Here is a 20,863-nt window from a genome sequence, read left to right as displayed (position 1 = left end):
AGACCAGTGGGGCATAGCGGCACATTCATGCCAACACGGGAGGTCCAAGTTCTCTTTCACCCCAAACATCCTGGGTCTTCTCTCACCTCCAGTGGAGCCAAAAAGTTCCACGAACGTAGCTGTCAGCCAAGGAGGTGGGTGATAGGGTTCCTGAGTTTCCTTGCAGGGAGCACCTTGCAGGGTATTTCATTTTCTCTGCTTCTTTCTGGCTCCCAGACGTATTTGGAACATCTCTTTCCTAGGCAATTCCTTAGATTCAAAAAGGAAGATGAGATTTACTCGGTGTTTGTTTGGGACATAGAATGTGTTTCTTTTTCGAACAAGTTTGATTCCCATGGGTCCTAGGCTGTGGTGGAATGGCCGGCATCTAGAGGGAGGTGGCTCTTTGTGGTTATATAGAGGATTGGAGGATGGCTTCTCCTTTGTCCAACGGGATGGATCCAAATGGATTTGTCTTTTTTATCCAAAGAGTTCCTATGAGGGCAGAGGGAACATTTGAAAGGATTTCAAGGAGACTTGGAGGGTTGAAAAGGGAAGCTTTACATTCTAATTTCACTCAGTGGACCCTCTAGAGAGTTGGCCATGGCTTTCTTTCTCTGTAGTAACATGGGTGGTGAAGTCAGAAGGAAAGTCTTTGGGAATTCCCCTGGTTAGAGGCATTCTGATGGCTTCCCAGGGCATGGCGTCAGGAACCCTGGGGTAATTTTCTGGGGCTGCTTGCTGGACGCTGTCTGAGTCACGTTATCCCCCAGGTTTTCTGTTTCCTCCTTAGAAAATTGCTGGCAGGGAAGGTTCTGCATCAGGAGGAAAGCTCCTGCACTGTCGCTGGGCATGTGGGTTCTTGCAGCCCCTCTGGAAAAGAGCACAGTGGTTCCTCTGAATGTTAAAAACAGAACAACCCTAGGAAACAGCAGTTTCCCTCCGAAGAATTTCCCTCAAGGGCACAAAAATGTACAACCAATGGGTTACAAGCACAGTGATATATACACCACCATTATCAACCATAGCGTAACGATGGAGGGCGTCCCAATGTCCATTTGCTGATGAGTCCATTCATATATATATGAATGTAGACATCTAATCTTACACATATTAAAACTGGAATAGGGGCCAGGTTCAGAAAGAATGTAATTTTACAATTTGCGAGGATGTGGATGGATCTAGAGTGGATTTAGCTAAGCCATATCGTAAGAAATGACCAATAGTCTATCATTTGTCGTCTATGGAATTTCAGAAAGAAAAGATGAACATAGGAGAACGAGAGGTCAGTGAGGAAAAAGACCCCAACATAGAGCACCAACCGAAGGTAGCTAGAGAGCAGTGATGTGTAGGGGAAGGATTCAATGGGTTATGGTCTGAACTCCTACCCCTGAAGCATTGGAATGAACACTGCATGGAATGTAATTGGAAAGGAAGTGAGGGATGGAAAGAAGAAGACCATGTTCTACTTCATGAAGACGGAGGTAAAAATGGAATGATTTTCAATCTCTTGTTCTCTTGATGATCATTAACAAACATACTACGTTATGATCCACTAGATTCTGTTTGCATAAGGCGCCCTCAGAAAGCTGCCAGGAAGTTTCAGATATCAGATCATGGCCATGTTCCATGGATATATTCCTGGCAGTTTGCCCAGGCACAAAGGTAAGTGAAGAGAAATAAGGCAGAAGAGAAAAGGAGGTGTGAAACAGTCAAGAGGTAGCCTTCCCCTTTTGGCAAGGAAGCCTTGGGCCAATGTCCATCGAGATGAAGGAGAGGGAAACCCAGAGATTTTGGCAGGCAGGGGTATTCCAGGTCTGCCTAGAGCTGATAGGGGTCCGTGAAGAGAGCTGAGGTAGGGGTGTTGCATATTCGAACTGCTGATCTGGAGGTTGTTTCCGCGAGGAGCCGAGAAGAGGATGGTGGCCAGGTGGCACATCATGCTCCAGGGGGCAGAAGAACGTGGGTGAGGACTCATGGGGACACGCATTTTTCACTGACTCTGATGGCCCCGTGTAGCTCCAAACAGACTGGTGACCTGCTAGGTGGCTGGCGGCCTCCTATGGTGTGACTTCGGGTTCCCAAGCCAGAGAGTTTGCGAGACAGGCCCCTGTCGAAGGAAGCTTGAAAACACGACTTAGGGTTCCGGTGATGGACATGGGGAATGGCTGCACCGATCTGCCAGTGCCGGGAGGGCTCCCTTCTGGGTTGACTTCAGGAAATGGATCCTGCAATGCGGCAGAATCTGGGTTTGTGGGCCGGGAAAACAACGACGGTAGAGGTGGTTTACAAGAGAGACCAGGCTGGTTCTGCTCCAACTCGGGATCAACATGGAGAGGACGCTCGTGGGAATTGGGCGTAATTGAGGGGCCCTGAGGACCGCCGTGACCACAGGGGACAAGGTCGCTTAAAAATCGTGGCAGGTGGCGTCCAAAAGTGGCCTTGAGGGACAGGACCCTTGAGGGAGGAAGTTGGGGAAAAAGAGTAGAGGACCCATTACCAGGTCCTGAGTTGAGGAAGAAGGTGAGGGCTCGTGCCCGGGACTCAGGGCTGGCCCGGCTCCATGGGACAGTGCCAGGGAAGGGAACAACAGAAGCTGAGGAGCAGGAGGCCTTGGAATCACCGGGGCCTGACAGCTTTGTATTAACACTTGAACATTCTGGTGGGGTTCGGACTTGATCACTCATGATGCTGGGCCATGTCCAGGAGACGGTCATGCAGACGTTCGGCACCAGAAGCAAGTTCGCTCGGTGTTGTCCGGCCAATTCTCAGGAGTGTTCTTCCCAAACTGGGATCACTGTGGACAGAATGCTCCTGAGAATTGGCCGGCATTGGGCAGCCCTGCAGACCACCCTGCTGCCCGTGGCCATGGGCCATTTCTTGCTCGGGACATTTCACGGACACCAGGAAAATGTGAGAGATGACGCAACCCACCTGTTGGCACCAGTGCAGAGGAGCCTTCCTGGAGCAGAGTTGACAGATGGGTTCTCCTTTCTCCACATCCTCTCCAACCCATGTTGATTCCTATCTTGCTGATTTGGGCCGTTCTAACTGGTGTCAGGTGTTATCTAAATGTGTTTTAATTTGAGTCTCCATGAGGGCTAGTGATGATGAACATTTTTTCATGTGTCTGATAGCCATTTGTATGTCTTCATTAGAGAAATGTCTGTTCCTATATTCTGCCCATTTTTTATATGATTGTCTGCTTTGTGTGTGTTGAGTTTGAGGAGTTCTTTATAGATCCTGGATATTAACATTTTGTCTGTACTATCATTTGCAAGTACTTCTCCCATTCCGTGGGTTGCCTCTGTGTTTTGTTGACTGTTTACTTTGTTGTGCAGAAGCTTTTGAAATGATGAAGTCCCAAAAGTTCATCTTCGCTTTTGTTTGCTTTGTCTTTGGAGACATATCTTGAAAGAATTTGTTGTGGCCAGTGTTGAAGAGGTTACTGCTTATGTTCCCCTCTACGATTCTCATGGATTCCTACCTCAAGTTTGGGTCTTTTATCCATTTTGAGTTCTCTTTGTGTTTGGTGTAAGATAATGAACGAGTTTCTTTCATCTACAAATAGCTGTCCCAATTTTCCCAGCACTATTTATTGAAGAGACTGCCTTTTTTCCACTGTATATTTTTTCCTACGTTATTAAAGATTATTTGACCATAGAGTTTATTGCCCATATCTGAGCTTTCTACTCAGTTCCACTGGTCTATGGTTCTGTTTTTATGTGAGTCCCATGCTGTATTGAGGATCACAGCTTTGTATAACACTGAAAATAAGACAATGTGATGCACCTAGTTTTGTTTTTCTCTTCTGCATTTCCATAGCAATACAGGGTCTCTATGATTCTACACAAATTTTAGCCTTGTGTTGGCTCCAGGGCTTTAAAACATACCGGTGGAATTTTCATCGGAAAGGCATTAAAAGGATCGATTGCTCTAGGCAGTCACTTAACATTAAATGCCTAGACATTTAAGCAATGTTTATTCTTCTGATCCATAAGCATGGAATGGGCTTCTGTCTTTTTCATTTTCTTCAATTTCTTTCATGAGTGTTGTGTAGTTCCTCACTTACAGATCCTTTACCTCTTTGGTTTGGTTTCTTCCCAGATATCTTATCGTTTGCATATTGTAGTAAATGGAATCAATTCTCTAATTTCCCTTTCTGTATTTTCATTGGTAATGGATAAGGAAGCCAATGATTCCTTTATAATGATCTTTATCCTGCCACATTATTGAATTGCTGAATGAGTTCTAGTAGTTTGGGGGTGGAGACTTTTGGGTATTCCATATAAAGTATGTCAACTGTGAAGAGAGAGATTGACTTCATTGCCAATTTGGATACATTTTATTTCTCTTTATTGTCTGTTTGCTGATGCGAGGACTTCAAATACTATGTTGAACAAGAGTGGTGAGAGTGGGCATCCTTGTCATGCTCCTGATCTCAAAGGGAAGGCTATAAGCTTTTACCCATTGAGGAGGATATTTACTGTGAATTTTTCATATAAACATTTGATGAAGTTGACAAATATTCCCTCTATCCCTATACTTTGAAGCATTTTAATCAGGAATGGATGCTGTCAAATGCTTTTTCTGCATCATTTGAGAGGACCATATGGTTCGCTCGCCTCTCTTCTTAATTTGTTCTATGACATTGATTTGCAAATATTGAACCACCCTTGCGACCTAGGGTTAGACCTCACCCGGTCATGGTGGATAATCTTTTTAATGTACTGTTGGATCCTATTAGAGAGGATCTTGTTGAGAATCTTAGCATCCATATTCATCAGTGATATTGGTCTGGAATTCTCCTTTTTGATGAGGTCTTTGCCTGGTCTGTGGATCAGGGTAATGTTGACTTCATAAATAGTGTCAGGAAGTTTTCCTTCTGCTTCAATTTTTGGAAAGAGCTTCAGGAGAAGAGGTCTTCTTTCTTCTCTGAAGGTTTGGTAGAATTCCACGGCAAATCCGTCAGTTCCTGGGCTCTTGTTTGTTGGGAGGTTTTGATCACTGCTTCAATACCATTAGTGGATAACAGTCTATGCAGGTTGTGAATTTCTTCCTGGTTCAATGGTGGGATTTTATAGTTATCTGGGAATGCATCCATATTACATAGGTGGCTTAGATTATTGGCATACAACAGTTCATTCTTAAATTTTTTTATTATTATTATTTTTAAAGATTCTATTTATTTATTTGATGGAGAGATCACAGGGAGGCAGAGAAGCAAGCAGAGAGAGAGAGGAGGAAGCAGGCTCCACACCAAGCAGATAGCCGGATGCGGGGCTTGATCCCAGGACCCCGAGACCATGACCCAAGCCGAAGGCAGAGGCCAAACCCACTGAGCCACCCAGGCGCCCCAACTGTTCATTTTTTTAATTTCTTTTCAGTGTTATCCTATTCATTGTTTTAGAAGCACACCCAGTGCTCCATGCAATCCGTGCCCTCTCAAAACTCAAGTATTGGTTCCCACAACCCCCGAATCCCCGCCCCTTAAAGTCCTCTGATTCATTTTCAGAGTCCTTCATCTCTCATGGTTCACCTCCCCTTCCAATTTCCCTCCATTCCCTTCTCCACTGCATTTCTCCTTTTCCTCCATGCTATTTGTTATACTCCACACAGAAGTGAAACCATATGATAATTGACTCTCTCTGCTTGATTTATTTCACTCAGCAGAATCTCTTCCAATCCCATCCATGTTGCTACCAAAGTTGGGTATTCATCCATTCTGAATGGAGGCATAACACTCCATAGTGTATATGGACCACACCTTCCTTGTCCATTCTTCCATTGAAGGGCATTTTGGTTCTTTCCACAGTATGGTAAGTGTGGCCATTGCTGCTATAAATTTGCGTTATAGATGCGTTGCGTTGAAGATGGCCCTTCCTTCATGCCATCTGTATCTTGGGGTAAATACCTAGGAGTGCAAGTGCAGGGTTATAGGGAAGTTCTATTTTTAATTTTTTGAGGAATCTCCACACTGTTCTCTAAAGAGGCTGCACCAACTTGCATTCCCACCCACAGTGTAAGAAGATTCCCCTTTCTCCACATATTCTCAAACACATGCTGTTTCCCGTCTTGCTAATTTAGGCCATTCTAACTGGTGTAAAGTGACATCTTAATATGGTCTTCATGTGAAACTCCCTGATGCTTAGTGATGATGAACATTTTTTTCAGGCGTCTGATAGCCATTTGTATGCCTTCATTGGAGATGTGTCTGTTCATATCTTCTGCCTATTTTTTGGTATAATTATCTGTTTTGTTAGTGTTGAGTTTGAGGAGTTCTTCATAGATCCTGGATATCAACCTTTTGTCTAACCTGTCATAGACATTTTCACAATGTTTATTCTTCTGTTCCTGAGAATGCAATGGTTTCCCATCTTTTAAGTTTTCTTGCATTTCTTTCATGAGTGTTCTCTAGTTCCTCGAGTAGAAATCCTTTACCTTTTTGGTTGGGTTTATTCCCAGGTATCTTATGGTTTGGGTGCTGTAGGAAATGGAATTGATTCTCTAATTTCCCTTTCTTTATTTTCATTGATAATGTAGAAGTACGCCACTGATTTCTGCATCATGACTTTGTATCCTGCCACATTATTAAATTGCTTTATAAGTTCTGGTAGTTTGGCATTTTTGAGCAGAGAGACTTTGACTGCTTTCTTGCCAATTGGATACCTTCTATTTCTTTTTGTTGTCTAAATGCTGTTGCTAGGACTTCACATCATATGTTGAACAAGAGTGGTGAGAGTGGACATCCTTGTCATGTTCCTGATTTCAAAGCGAATGCTGTCATCTTTTCCCTTTGAGGATGGTATTCACTGTGGGTTTTTTATAGAAACATTTTATGAAGTTGACGAATATTCCATCTATCCCTATACTTTGCAGCGTTTTAGTCAGGAGTGAATGCTGGATTTTGTCAAATGCTGTTTCTTCACCAATTGAGAGAACCATAGGGTTCTTCTCTCTTCACTTCTTAATTGGTTCTATGACATTGATTGATTTGGGAACGTCAAACCAACCTTGTAACCCAGGGATAGATCTTACTCGGTCTTGGTGGAATGACTGTTTAATGTACTGTCGTTCCTATGAGCTTGAATCTTGTTGAGAATCTTATCATCCATATTCATCAGTGATATTGGTTTGGAATTATTCTTTTTGGTGAGGTCTTTGCCTGGTTTGTGGATCAGGGTAATATTGGCTTCATTCAAAGTGTCTGGAAGTTTTCCTTCTGCTACAAATTTTGGAAAGAGCTTCAGGAGAAGAGGTTTTTGTTCTTTTCTTAAAGATTGGTCGAATTCGCTAGGGTATCCTTTAGGTCGTGGTGTCTTGTATTTTGGGAGGTTTTTGATCACTGCATTTATCTCATTACTGGATAATGGTTGTTTCAGGTTGCACATTTCTTCCTTGTTCAATTTTGGGATTTCACACTTTTCTAGGAATGCATCCATTTAGCTTATTCACATTTTTTTTCCAATTTCATTTCAGTGTAACCGTATTCATTGTTTTAGCACAACATCTAGTGCTGCATGCAATCTGTACCTTGTCTTTTACCCACCACGTGTTTCCCCAATCTCCCACCCCCGCTCTTTCAAAGCCTCAGATGCTTTTTCATAGTCCATAGTCTCTCATGGTTTCCCTCCCCTTCCAATTTCCCTCCAATCCCTTTCCCTCACCAATTCCTCTTGTCCTCCATGTTATTTGTTATACTCCACACAGAAGTGAAACCATATGATAATTGACTCTCTCTGCTTGATTTATTTCACTCAGCAGAATCTCTTCCTGTCCCGTCCATGTTGTTACCAAAGTTGGGTATTCATCCTTTCTGAATGGAGGCACAATACTCCATAGTGTATATGGATCACATCTTCCTTATCCATTCTTCCGTTGAAGGGAATATTTCTTCTTTCCACGTTTTGGCAAGTGTGGCCATTGCTGCTATAAATTTGGGTTACAGATGGCCCTTCTTTTCACGCCATCTAAATCTTTGGGCTAAATATGTAGGAGTGTAATTTCAGGGTTATAGGGAAGTTCAATTTTAATTTCTTGAGGAATCTCCACACTGTTTTCTAAAGAGGCTGCACCAACTTGCATTCCCACCCACAGTCTAAGAGGATTCCCCTTTCTCCACATCCTCTCCAACACATGTTGTTTCCTGTCTTGCTATTTTAGGCCATTCTAACTGGTGTAAAGTGACATCTTAATATGGTTTTCATTTGAATCTCCCTGATGCCTAGTGATGATGAACATTTCTTCAGGTGTCTGATAGCCATTTGTATGTCTTCATGGGGAAAGTGTCTGTTCATATCTTCTGCCCATTTTTTGATATGATTATTTGTTTTGTGTGTGTTGAGTTTGAGGAGTTCTTCATAGATCCTGGATATCAACCTTTTGTCTGTACTGTCATTCGCGAATATCTGATTTTGATAAAGTCCCTGAATTTTATTTTGGCTTTTGTTTCCTTTGCCTTTGGAGAGATATCTTAAAGAAATCGCTGTGGCTGATATCGAAGAGATTACTGCCTATGTTCTCCTCTAGGATTCTGATGGATTCCTGCCACACATTGAGGTCTTTTATCCATGTTGTGTTTATCTTTGTGTATGGTGTAAGAGGATGATTGAGTTTCATTCTTCTACATAAAGCTGCCCAGTTTTCCCTGAACCATTTATTGAAAACTGCCTTTTTTCCACTGTATATTTTTCCTGTTTTCTTGAAGATATTTGGCCATGGATTTGATGGTCCATATCTGACCTCTCTACTGTGTTCCACTGGTGTAGGGGTCTGTTTTTATGCCCGTCCCATGCTGTCTTGTTGATCACACCTTCATAGTAACCCTTGAAATCAGACAACGTGGTGCTCCCGTTTTGTGTCTCTTCTCAGCAATTCTTATCAATAAGGGGTTGCTTCTGATTCCACACAAATTTTAGGCGTGTGTTTGTTGCAGCTCTTTGAAAGATACCAGGGGAATTTTTTTGCAATGGCATTAAATGGATCAATTGCTCTAAGCATTATAGACATTTTCACAATGTTTATTCTTCTGATCCTGAGAATGCAATGGTTTCCAGTCTATTTTGTTTTCTTGCATTTCTTTCATGAGTGTTCTCTAGTTCCTCGAGTACAAATCTTTTACCTCTTTGGTTGGGTTTATTCCCAGGTATCTTATGGTTTGGGTGATGTAGTAAATGGAATTGATTCTCTAATTTCCCTTTCTTTATTTTCATTGATAATGTATAAAAAAGCCACTGATTTCTGCACCATGATTTTGTATACTGCCACATTATTGAATTGCTGTATAATTTCTGGTAGTTTGGGGGTGGTGACTTTTAATAACAATTATGTCATGCTTGAGGAGAGAGAGTTTGACTCCTTCATTGCCCACTGGATAGTTTTATTTCTTTTTGTTGTCTGATTGCTGTTTCTAGGACTTCACATCCTATGTTGAACAAGAGTGGTGACAGTGGGCATCCTTGTCATGTTCTTGATTTCAAAGCAAATGCAGTCATCTTTTCCCTTTGAGGATGGTATTCATTGTGGGTTTTTCATAGAAACATTTTATGAAGTTGATGAATATTCCCTCTATACCTATACTTTGCATTGTTTTAGTCAGGAGCGGATGCTGGCTTTTGTCCAATGCTGTTTCTTCACCAACTGAGAGGACCATGTCGTTCTTCTCTCTTCACTTCTTAATTGGTTCTATGACATTGATTGATTTGCGAATATCAAACCAACCTTGCAACCCAGGGTTAGATCTAACTCGGTCTTGGTTGAATGGATGTTTAATGTACTGTAGGTTCCTATGAGCTAGAACCTTGTTGAGAATCTTATCATCCATATTCATCAGTGATATTGGTTTAAAATTCTCCTTTTTGTTGAGGTCTTTGCCTGGTTTGTGGATCAGGGTAATACTGGCTTCATACAAAGTATCTGGAAGTTTTCCTTCTGCTACAAATTTTGGAAAGAACTTCAGGAAGAGAGGTGTTAGTTCTTTTCTTAAAGATTGGTAGAATTTGCTAGGGCATCCTTCAGGTCGCGGGGTCTTGATGTCTGGCAGGTTTTTGATCACTGAATTGATCTCCCTACTGGATAATGGTCCATTCATGTTGTACATTTCTTCCTGATTCAATTTTGGGGTTGTACAGTTTTCTAGGAATGCATCCATTTCACCTAGGTTCCTTCGCTTATTGGCATATATTGTTTTATTTTTTTCCCAATTTCTTTTCAGTGTAACCATATTTATTGTTTTAGCACCACACCCAGTCCTCCATGCAATCCATGCCCAATCTATTACCCACCACAGTTTTCCCCAACCTTCCTCCCCCGCTCTTTCAAAGCCCTCTGGTTCTTTTTCAGAGACCATTGTCTCTCATGGTTTTTCTCCTCTTCCAATTTCCCTCCATTCCCTTCTCCTCTCCATCACCCCTTGTCCTCCATGCTATTTGTTACACTCTACACAAAGGTGAAACCATATGATAATTGCCGCTCACTGCTTGATTTATTTCACTTAGCAGAATCTCTTCCAGTCCCGTCCATGTTGCTACCAAAATTGGGTATTCATCCTTTCTGAATGGAGGCATAATACTCCATAGAGTATATGGACCACATCTTCCTTATCCATTCTTCCATTGAAGGGCATCTTGGTTCTATCCACAGTTGGCAATTGTGGCCATTGCTGCTCTAAACATTGGGTTACAGATGGCCTTTCTTTTCTGTATATTTGGGGTAAATACCTAGCAGTGTAATTGGAGGGTTATAAGGATGTTCTATTTTTAATTTCTTGAGGAATCTCCACACTGTTCTCCAAAGAGGCTGCACCAACTTGCATTCCCACCAACAGTGTAAGAGAATTCCCCTTTCTCCACATCCTCTCCAACACATGTTGTTTCCTTCTTGTAGATTTTGGCTGTTCTAACTGGTGTTAAGTGGTATCTCAAGAACGTTTATGTTTGCATCTCCCTAATTGCTAGTGATGGTGACCAGTTTTTCATGTGTCTGATAGCCATTTTTATGTCTTGGTGGGAGAAGTGTCTTTTTATATCTTCTGCCAATTTTTTGATATGATTATCTGTTTTGTGTGTGTTGAGCTTGAGGTGTTCTTTCTAGATCTCAGATATCAGCCTTATGTCTGTCCTGTCATTTGCAAATATCTACTTGAATTCCATAGTTTGCCCCTTTGTTTTGTTTACTATTTCCTTTGCTATTCAGAAGCTTTGGATCTTGAGGACTTCCCAAAAGTTCATCTTTGCTTTTTTCCCCTTTGCCTTTGGAGACATATCTTGAAAGAAGATGTTGTGGGCAATGTTGAAGAGGTTACTGAGTATGTTCTCCAAAATTCTGATGGATTCCTTCTCATGTTGAGGTCTTTTATCCATTATGAGTTTCTCTTTGTGTATGGTGTCAGAAATGGTCGAATTTCATTCATCTACACATAGCTGTCCCAATTTTCACAACACCATTTATTGAAGAAACCGTTTTCCTCTGTATATATTTTTCCTGCTTTTTTGGAAAATTGTTTGAGTATAGATTTGTTGGTCCATATCTGAGCTCTGTACTCTGCTCCACTGGCCTATGAGTCTGTTTTTATGCCAGTCCCATGCTGTCTTGGTGATCATAGCTCTGTAGTAACCCTTGAAACCAGGCAACGTGATGCTCCCAGTTATGTTCTTCTTTTCGGCATTTCCTTAGCAATACGGGGCCTCTTCTGAATCCACATCAATTTTTCGCTTGTGTTTGCTCCAGCCCTTTGAAAGATACTGGTGGAATTTTGATCAGAATGGCATTAAAAGGATATATTGCTCTAGGCCAGACCAGATCCATGGGACAGGGCTAAGGAGGGGAGCACCGCAGGCCTAGGAGATAGAGGCGTCTGCCTCACCGGTTCCGCTTTGGTGGCCTATGGATTCGTCGGGTTGGCCTAGAAGTCCCAATCTGCAGGAACAGAGTCCATGTGGCATTAGACCTACAGAGACTTTTCGGAGCTCCCTTAGGGGTCTGTGGTATGCTCGGCAGTACCGATTTATGCCACTGGATGGCGCGGTGAGTTGTGGTTCCGAGAGCTCATTAGGGTGCAATGCTGCTTGCCCACACAGGGGGCAGCGGCGTGATACCATGGCCAACACACCAGAAGAGCTGACTGTGCAGCCTGCTGGTTCTGAGAGCAGTGGTAAGAGGCTGCAGGAAACGTGAGGTACGGCTCCTTGTTGTTCTTGGACAGAGTGTTGAGCTGAAGCCTCTGTTTCCCCATACTCAGGAATGGTGGTAAGAATTGCTGGAGTCAGGCCCCCACTCAGTCAGCACTGTGACCCGTTGTCCCACGTTGATGACAATGTGCTGTCAGGATGGTTCAGGAGGGCCCTCCCGGTTGGGGGATTGGAGATGGGGGAACCCAATTCATCCCATGGGGCCTTTGGAACTGAGGGGTGGAGTGTCTGTTTGGAAGAGTCTATTTGCTTCTCCAAAAAGGACAAGGGCATGGGCCGGCTTGAGAAGGAAGTGGATGACCACTTAAGAAACAAGCATGTGTGTCTCCTTCTTCCAGGAATTGGAGCAGGTGTGTAGGCTTTGTGTGGGAGGTGCCTCCATGTCCACACCTGACAACCCTTCTTTGTTCTGGCTCCACGAGAACTACAGTCTGGAAATCAGTGTCAGAATCTGTCCTGCAGCTTGTCCCAGGACATTGGCATTCATAGAAAACAGCAGGCCAGTGGGGCACAGTGGCACATCCATGCCAACATGGGAGGTCAAAGTTCTCTTTCACCCCAAACATCCTCGGTCTTCTCTCACCTCCAAAAAGTCACACAAACGTAGCTCTCAGCCTAGGAAGTGGGTGATAGGGTTCCTGAGTTTCCTTGCAGGGAGCACCTGGCAGGGGATCTCATTTTCTCTGCTTCTTTCTAGTTCCCAGACATATTTGGAACATCTCTTTCCTAGGCAATCCCTTGGATTCAAACGGGAAGTTGAGATGAAGTCAGTGTGTGTTTGGGACGTAGAATGCTTTCCTTTATCAAACAAGGTTGATTCCATGGGTCCTAGGCTGTGGTATAATGGCCGGCATCTAGAGGGAGGTGGCTGTTTGTGGTTAGATAATGGTTTGGAGGATGGCTTCTCCATTGTCCAACGGGATGGATCCTAATGGATTTGTCTTTTTTATCCAAAGAGTTCCTATGAGGGCAGAGGGAACATTTGAAAGGATTCCAAGTAGCCTTGGAGGATTGAAAAGGGAAGCTTTACTTTCTACTTTCATTCAGTGGACCCTCTAGAGAGTTGACCATGGCATCCTTTCTCTGTAGTAACATGGGTGGTGAAGTCAGAAGGAGAATCTTTGGGAATTCCCCTGGTTAGAGGCATTCTGATGGCTTCCCAGGGCATGGCGTCAGGAACCCTGGGGTGATTTTCTGGAGCTGCTTGCTGGACGCTGTCTGAGTCATGTTATCCCCAAGGTTTTCTGTTTCCTCCTTAGAAAATTGCTGGCAGGGAAGGTTCTGCATCAGGAGGAACGCTCCTGCACTGTTGGTGGGCATGCGTGTTTTTGCAGCCCCTCTGGAAAATAGTACGGTCGTTTCTCTGAATGCTAAAAACAGAACAACCCTAGGAAACAGCAGTTGCCCTCCGAAGAATTTCCTTAAAGGGCACAAAAATGCACAGCCAATGGGGTACAAGCACAGTGATATGGACACCAGCATTATCACTCATGGCGAATTTTGGAAGACGACCCAATGTCCATTCGCTGATGAGCGATATATGTATATATATATATATATATGAATGTAGACATCTAATCTCCCACATATTCTCACTGGAATAGGAGCTAGGTTCAGAAAGAACATAATCTTACCATTTGCAAGGATGTGGATGGATCTAGAGTGGATTTAGCTAAGCCATATCAGTAAGAAATGACCAGTAGCCTATCATTTTCTGTCTATGGAATTTCAGAAAGAAAATATGTCCATAGTGGTGGGAGAATGAGAGGTCAGTGAGGAATGAGACTCCAACATAGAGCACCAACCGAAGGTAGCTAGAGAGCAGGGGTGTGGAGGGGAAGGAATCAATGGGTGATGGCTCTTAGGGAGGGCAGTCATTGTTATGAGCTCTGGGTTTTCTGTGCAGGCGAGGAATCCTGAACTCCTACCCCTGAAGCGTCGGAACAAACACTGCTTGGAAAGGAATTGGAATGGAAGTGAAGGAAGGAAAGAAGACCTTGTTCTACTTCATGAAGATGGAGGTGAAAATGGAGTGATTTTTGCTCTCTTGTTGTCTTGATGATCATTAGCAAACATACTGTGTTATGATCCACTAGATTCTGTTTGCATAAGGCGCCCTCAGAAAGCTGCCAGGAAGATGTCAGAGCATGTCCATGTTCCATGGATATGTTCCTTGCAGTTCGCCCAGGTACAAAGGTAAGTGGAGAGAAATAAGGCAGAAGAGGAAAGGAGGTGTGAAGCAGTCAAGAGGTTGCCTTCCCCTTTGTCAAGGAAGCCCTGGGCCGATGTCCATCGAGAAGAAGGAGAGGAGAACCCAGTGTTTTTGGCAGGCAGGGTAGTTCCACGTCTGCCTAGAGCTGAATGGGGTCCCTGAAGAGAGCTTAGATAGGGGTGTTGCATATCCGAACTGCTGTTCTAACTGGTGTCAGGTGCTATCTCAAGGTCGTTTTAGTTTTCATCTTCCTAATTGGTAGTGATGGTGAGCATTTTTCATGTGTCTGATAGCCATTTTTATGTCTTTGTTGGAGAAATATCTTTTTATATTTTCTGCCCTTTTTTGTCATGATTATCTGTTTTGTGTGTGTTGAGTTTGAGGTGTTCTTTCTAGATCCTGGATATCAGCTTTTTGTCTGTCTTGTCATTTGCAAATATCTACTCGAATTCCATGGTTTGCCCCTTTGCTTTGTTGACTATTTCCTTTGCTATTCAGAAGCTTTGGATCTTGAGGACGTCCCAAAAGGTCATCTTCACTTTTTTTTCTTTTGCCTTTGGAGACATAGCTCAAAAGAAGATGTTGTGGTCAATGTTGAAGAGGTTACTGAGTATGTTCTCCAAGATTCTGATGGATTCCTTCTCATGTTGAGGTCTTTTATCCATTATGAGTTTGTCTTTGTGTTTGGTGGCAGAGAATGGTCGAGTTTCATTCATCTACACATAGCTGTCCCCATTTCTGCAATACCATTTATTGAAGAGACTGTCTGTTTTTCTCTGTATATATTTTTCCTGCTTTGTTGGGAAATTATTTGACTGTAGATTTGTTGGTCTATATCTGAGCTCCTTACTCTGTTCCACTGGCCTTGGGTCTATTTTTATGTCAGTCCCATGCTGTCTTGGTGATCATAGCTTTGTAGTAACCCTTGAAACCTGACAACAAGATGCTCCCAGTAATGTTCTTTTCGGCATTTCCTTAGCAATACGGGGTCTCTTCTGATTCCACACCAATTTTTGGCTTGTGTTTGCTCCAGCTCTTGGAAAGAAACCAGTGGAATTTTGATCAGAATGGCATTAAAAGCATAGATTGCTCGAGGCTGGACTGGATCCATGGGACAGGGCCAAGGAGGGGAGCACCGCAGACCTAATTGATGGAGGCCTCGTCCTCGCCGGTTCTGCTCTGGTGGCCTATGGATTCATGAGGTTGGCCTAGAAGTCCCAACTGCAGGAACAGAGTCCATGTGGCTTTAGATCTACAAAGGCTTTTCGGAGCTGCCTTAGTGGTATGCTCGGCAGTACTGATTCATGCCACTGAACTGTGTGGTGAGTTGTGGTTCCCAGGGCTCATTAGGGTCCAATGCTGCTTGTCCCCAGCGGGGGCATCAGCAATCTGCCATGGCCAACACACCAGAAGAGCTGACTGTGCAGCCTGCTGGTTCTGAGAGCAGTGGTGAGGGGCTGCAGGAAACGTGAGGTACGGCTGCTTGTTGTTCCTGGACAGAGTGTTGAGCTGAAGCCTCTGTTTCCCCATACTCAGGAATGGTGGTAAGAATTGCTGGAGTCAGGCCCCCACTCAGTCAGCACTGTGACCCGTTGTCCCACGTTGATGGCAATGTGCTGTCAGGATGGTTCAGGAGGGCCCTCCAAGTGGGGGACTGGAGACGGGGGAACCCAATTCATCCCGTGGGGCCCTTGGAACTGAGGGGTGGAGTGTCTGTTTCGAAGAGTCTATTTGCCTCTCCAAAAAGGACAAGGGCATGGGCCGGCTTGAGAAGGAAGTGGATGACCACTTAAGAAACAAGCATGTGTCTCTCCTTCTCCCAGGAATCAGAGCAGGTGTGTAGGCTTTAGATGGGAGGTGCCTCCATATGCACACCTGACAACCCTTCTTCACTCTGGCTCCATGAGACCTACAGTCTGGAAATCAGCATCTGAATCCGTCCTGCAGCTTGTCCCAGGATGTCGACATTCAGAGAATACAACAGGCCCTCCTAAGAATTTCCCTCAAGGGCACAAAATGTACAACCAATGGGGTACAAGCAGAATGATATGTACAGCAGCATTGTCAACCATGGCAAATGATGGAGGGCATCCCAATGTCCATTCGCTGATGAGCAATAAATATATATATGAATGTAGACATCTAATCTCCCACATATTCTCACTGGAATAGGAGCTAGGTTCAGAAAGAATGTAATCTTACAATTTGCGAGGATGTGGATGGATCTAGAGTGGATTTAGCGAAGCCATATCAGTAAGAAATGACCAGTAGCCTATCATTTGCCATCTATGGAATTTCAGAAAGAAAAGATAAATATAGTGGGGGGAGAAAGAGAGGTCAGTGAGGAAAAAGACTCCAACATAGAGCACCAACTGAAGGTAGCTAGAGAGCAGGGGTGTGGAGGGGAAGGATTCAATGGGTGATGGCTCTTAGGGAGGGCAGTCATTGTGATCAGCTCTGGGTTTTCTGTGCAGGCGAGGAATCCTGTACTCCTACCCCTGAAGTGTCGGAACAAACCCTGCTTGGAAAGGAATTGGAATGGATGTGAAGGAAGGAAAGAAAGACTGTGTTCTACTTCATGAAGACGGAGGTAAAAATGGAGTGATTTTCACTCTCTTGTTGTCTTGATGATCATTATTTAACACACTGTGTTATGATCCACTAGATTCTGTTTGCATAAGGCGCCCTCAGAAAGCTGCCAGGAAGTTTCAGATGTCAGAGCATGTCCATGTTCCATGGATATGTTCCTTGCAGTTCACCCAGGTACAAAGGTAAGTGGAGAGAAATAAGGAAGAGGAAAGGAGGTGTGAAGCAGTCAAGAGGTTGCCTTCCCCCTTTGTCAAGGAAGCCTTGTCCATCAAGAAGAAGGAGAGGAGAACCCAGTGTTTTTGGCAGGCAGGGGAATTCCAGGTCTGCCTAGAGCAGACAGGAGTCCTTGAAGAGAGCTGAGGTAGGTGTGTTGCATATCCGAACTGCTGATCTGGAGGTTGGAACACTGAGGAGCCAAGATGAGGATGGTGGTCAGGTGGAGCATCATGCTCCAGGGAGCAGGAGAACGTGGGTTAGGACTCATGGGGACACGCATTTTTCACTGACTCTGATGGCCCCGTGCAGCTCCAAACAGACTGGTGACCTGCTAGGTGGCTGGCGGCCTCCTACAGTGTGACTTCAGGTTTCTCAAGCCAGAGAGTTTGAGAGAAAGGCCCCTGTCGAAGGAAGCTTGAAAACATGACTTAGCATTCAAGTGATGGACATGGGCAATGGCTGCACCGATCTGCCAGTGCCAAGAGGGCTCCCTTTGGGATTGACCTTAGGAAATGGATCCTGCAGTGTGGCAGAATCTGGGTTTGTGGGCAGGGAAAACAACGAGGGTAAAGTTGGTTTACAAGAGAGACCAGGCTGGTTCTTGCTCCAACTCAGTATCAACATTGAGAGGATGCTCGTGGGAATTGGGCGTAATTGAGGGGCCCTGAGGACCGCCGTGACACCAGTGGCCAAGGTCGCATAAAAATCATGGCAGATTGCGTCCAAAAGAAAAAAGGTCCTATATGCAGGGGCAGGGGAGCATTCCTGTAGCAGAATTGAAGGATCGGTGGCAGCCAGCCGTGCGATTCTGTCTATTCAGGCGACAGGGGTGCCCAAGAATGGGGCTGACCTCAGTGGGGACATGCAGGTTTCTCTCGCTCCAAGGCTTGTCCGAAGCGATGAAAGTCACCGGTGGCGCTGGTGTTGGAGGGGAGGAGGGGCGCGGGACTCAGGGTTCCACAGATGGAGGCACTAGGGACAGGACCCCGGAAGCGGAAGGCTGGAGAAACAGGCGAGGGTTCAGGCCCCGGCCTCGGGAAGGGCCTGGCCCCATGGGACAGCGCCAGGGAGGGGAAGCCGCCTGGCCGAGGAGCAGCAGGCATAGGCCTCGCGCAGCCTGCCTTGTGGAGGGCTTCCTGGCGGGGTTCAGGTGAGAGCACTCTCGATGCCAGAACAGGCCCAGGGGTGCGGCCCTGCAGACGTGCGTCGCCCAAAGCGAGTTCACCCGGCGTTTTCCGGCCAATTCTCACAAGCGTTCTTCCCAAACTGGGATTGGTTTGGACAGAATGTTCCTGAGAATTCCCCAGCCTTGTGCAACCCTGTGGAATGCCCTACTTCCCGTGGCCTTGGGCCCTTTCTTGCTCCAGTCATGTCGCAGACACCTGGAAAATGTGAGAGATGACGCGACCCACCTGGGGGCACCAGTGCAGAGGTGCATCCCTGGAGCAGAGTTGAGAGATGGGTTCCCCTTTCTCCACATCCTCTCCAACACATGTTGATTCCTATCTTGCTGATTTGGGCCATTCTAACTGGTGTCAGGTGTTATCTCAATGTGTTTTAATTTGAGTCTCCATGAGGACTAGTGATGATGAACCTTTTTTCATGTGTCTGATAGCCATCTGTATGTCTTCATTGGAGAAATGTCTGTTCCTATATTCTGCCCATTTTTATATGATTGTTTGCTTTGTGTGTGTTGAGTTTGAGGAGTTCTTTTTAGATCCTGGATATCAACATTTTGTCTGTACTATCATTTACAAATATCTTCTCCCATTCCATGGGTTGCCTCTGTGTTTTGCTGACTGTTTCCATTGCTGTGCAGAAGCTTTTGAATTGATGAAGTCCCAAAAGTTCATCTTCGCTTTTGTTTGCTTTGTCTTTGGAGACATATCTTGAAAGAAGTTGCTGTGGCCCATCTTGAAGAGGTTACTGCCTATGTTCCCCTCTATGATCCTCATGGATTCCTACCTCAAGTTTAGGTCTTTTAACCATTTCGAGTTCTCTTTGTGTTTGGTGTAAGAGAATGGTTGAGTTTCATTCATCTACACATAGCTGTCCCAATTTTTCCAGCACCATTTATTGAAGAGAATGCCTTTTTTCCGCTGTATATTTTTTCCTACTTTGTTGAAGATTATTTGACCATAGAGTTTATTGCCCATATCTGAGCTCTCTACTCGGTTCCACTTGTCTATGATTCTGTTTTTATGTGAGTCCCATGCTGTATTGGTGATCACAGCTTTGTATAACACTGGAAATCAGACAATGTGATGCTCCCAGTTTTGTTTTTCTTTTCGGCATTTCCTATAATCTCTCTGATTCTACACAAATTTTTGGCTTGTGTTGGCTCCAAGCACTTTAAAACATACTGGTGGAATTTTCATCGGAAATGCATTAAAAGGATCGATTGCTCTAGGCAGTCACTTAACATTAAATATCTAGACATTTTAGCAATATTTATCCTTCTGATCCATAAGCATGCAATGGGCTTCTGTCTTTTTCATTTTCTTCAATTTCTTTCATGAGTGTTGTGTAGTTCCTCCCTTACAGATCCTTTACCTCTTTGGTTTGGTTTCATCCCATGTATCTTTTTGCATGTTGTAGTAAATGGAATCAATTCTCTAATTTCCCTTTCTATATTTTCATTGGTAATGTATAAGAAAGCTAATGATTCGTATACAATGATTTTGTATCCTGCCACATTATTGAATTGCTGAATGAGTTCTAATAGTTTGCGGGTGGAGACTTTTGGGTATTCCATATAAAATAAGTCAAACGTGAAGAGATAGATTGACTTCATTGTCAATTTGGATACATTTTATTTCTCTTTATTGTCTGTTTCCTGATGCAAAGACTTCAAATACTATGTTGAACAAGACTGGTGAGAGTGGGCATCCTTGTCATGTTCCTGATCTCAAAAAGAAGGCTATCAGCTTTTACCCATTGAGGAGGATATTTACTGTGAATTTTTCATATAAGCATTTTATGAAGTTGACAAATATTCCCTCTATCCCTATACTTTGAAGCGTTTTAATCAGGAACGGATGCTTTCAAGTGCTTTTTCTTCATCAATTGAGAGGACCATGTGGTTCCCTCACCTCTCTTCTTAATTTGTTCTATGACATTGATTTGCGAATATTGAACCACCCTTGCGACCTAGGGATAGACCTCACCCGGTCATGGCAGATAATTGTTGTATTGTACTGTTGGATCCTATTAGCGAGGATCTTGTTGAGAATCTTAGCATCCATATTCATCAGTGATATTGGTCTGAAATTCTCCTTTTTGATGAGGTCTTTGCCTGGTTTTTGGATCAGGGTAATGCTGACTTTATAAAAAGTTTCTGGAAGTTTTCCTTCTGCTTCAATTTTTGGAAAGAGCTTCAGGAGAAGAGGTGTTATTTCTTCTCTGAAGATTTGGTAGAATTCCCAGCAAATCCGTCAGGTCCTGGGATCTTGTTTTTTTGGGAGGTTTTTGATCACTGCTTCAATCCTGTTACTGGATAACAGTCTCTGCAGGTTGCGAATTTCTTCCTGGTTCAATGTTGCAATTATATAGTTTTCTAGGAATGCATCCATTTTACATAGGTGGCTTAGATTATTGGCATACAACTGTCCATTTTTAAATTTCTTTACAGTGTTACCCTATTCATTGTTTTAGAAGCACACCCAGTGCTCCATGCAAT

This window comes from Mustela nivalis, assembly GCF_964662115.1.
Source record: "Mustela nivalis genome assembly, chromosome: 4".
Taxonomy (NCBI): domain Eukaryota; kingdom Metazoa; phylum Chordata; class Mammalia; order Carnivora; family Mustelidae; genus Mustela; species Mustela nivalis.
Note: the sequence above shows the minus strand (reverse complement) of the source record.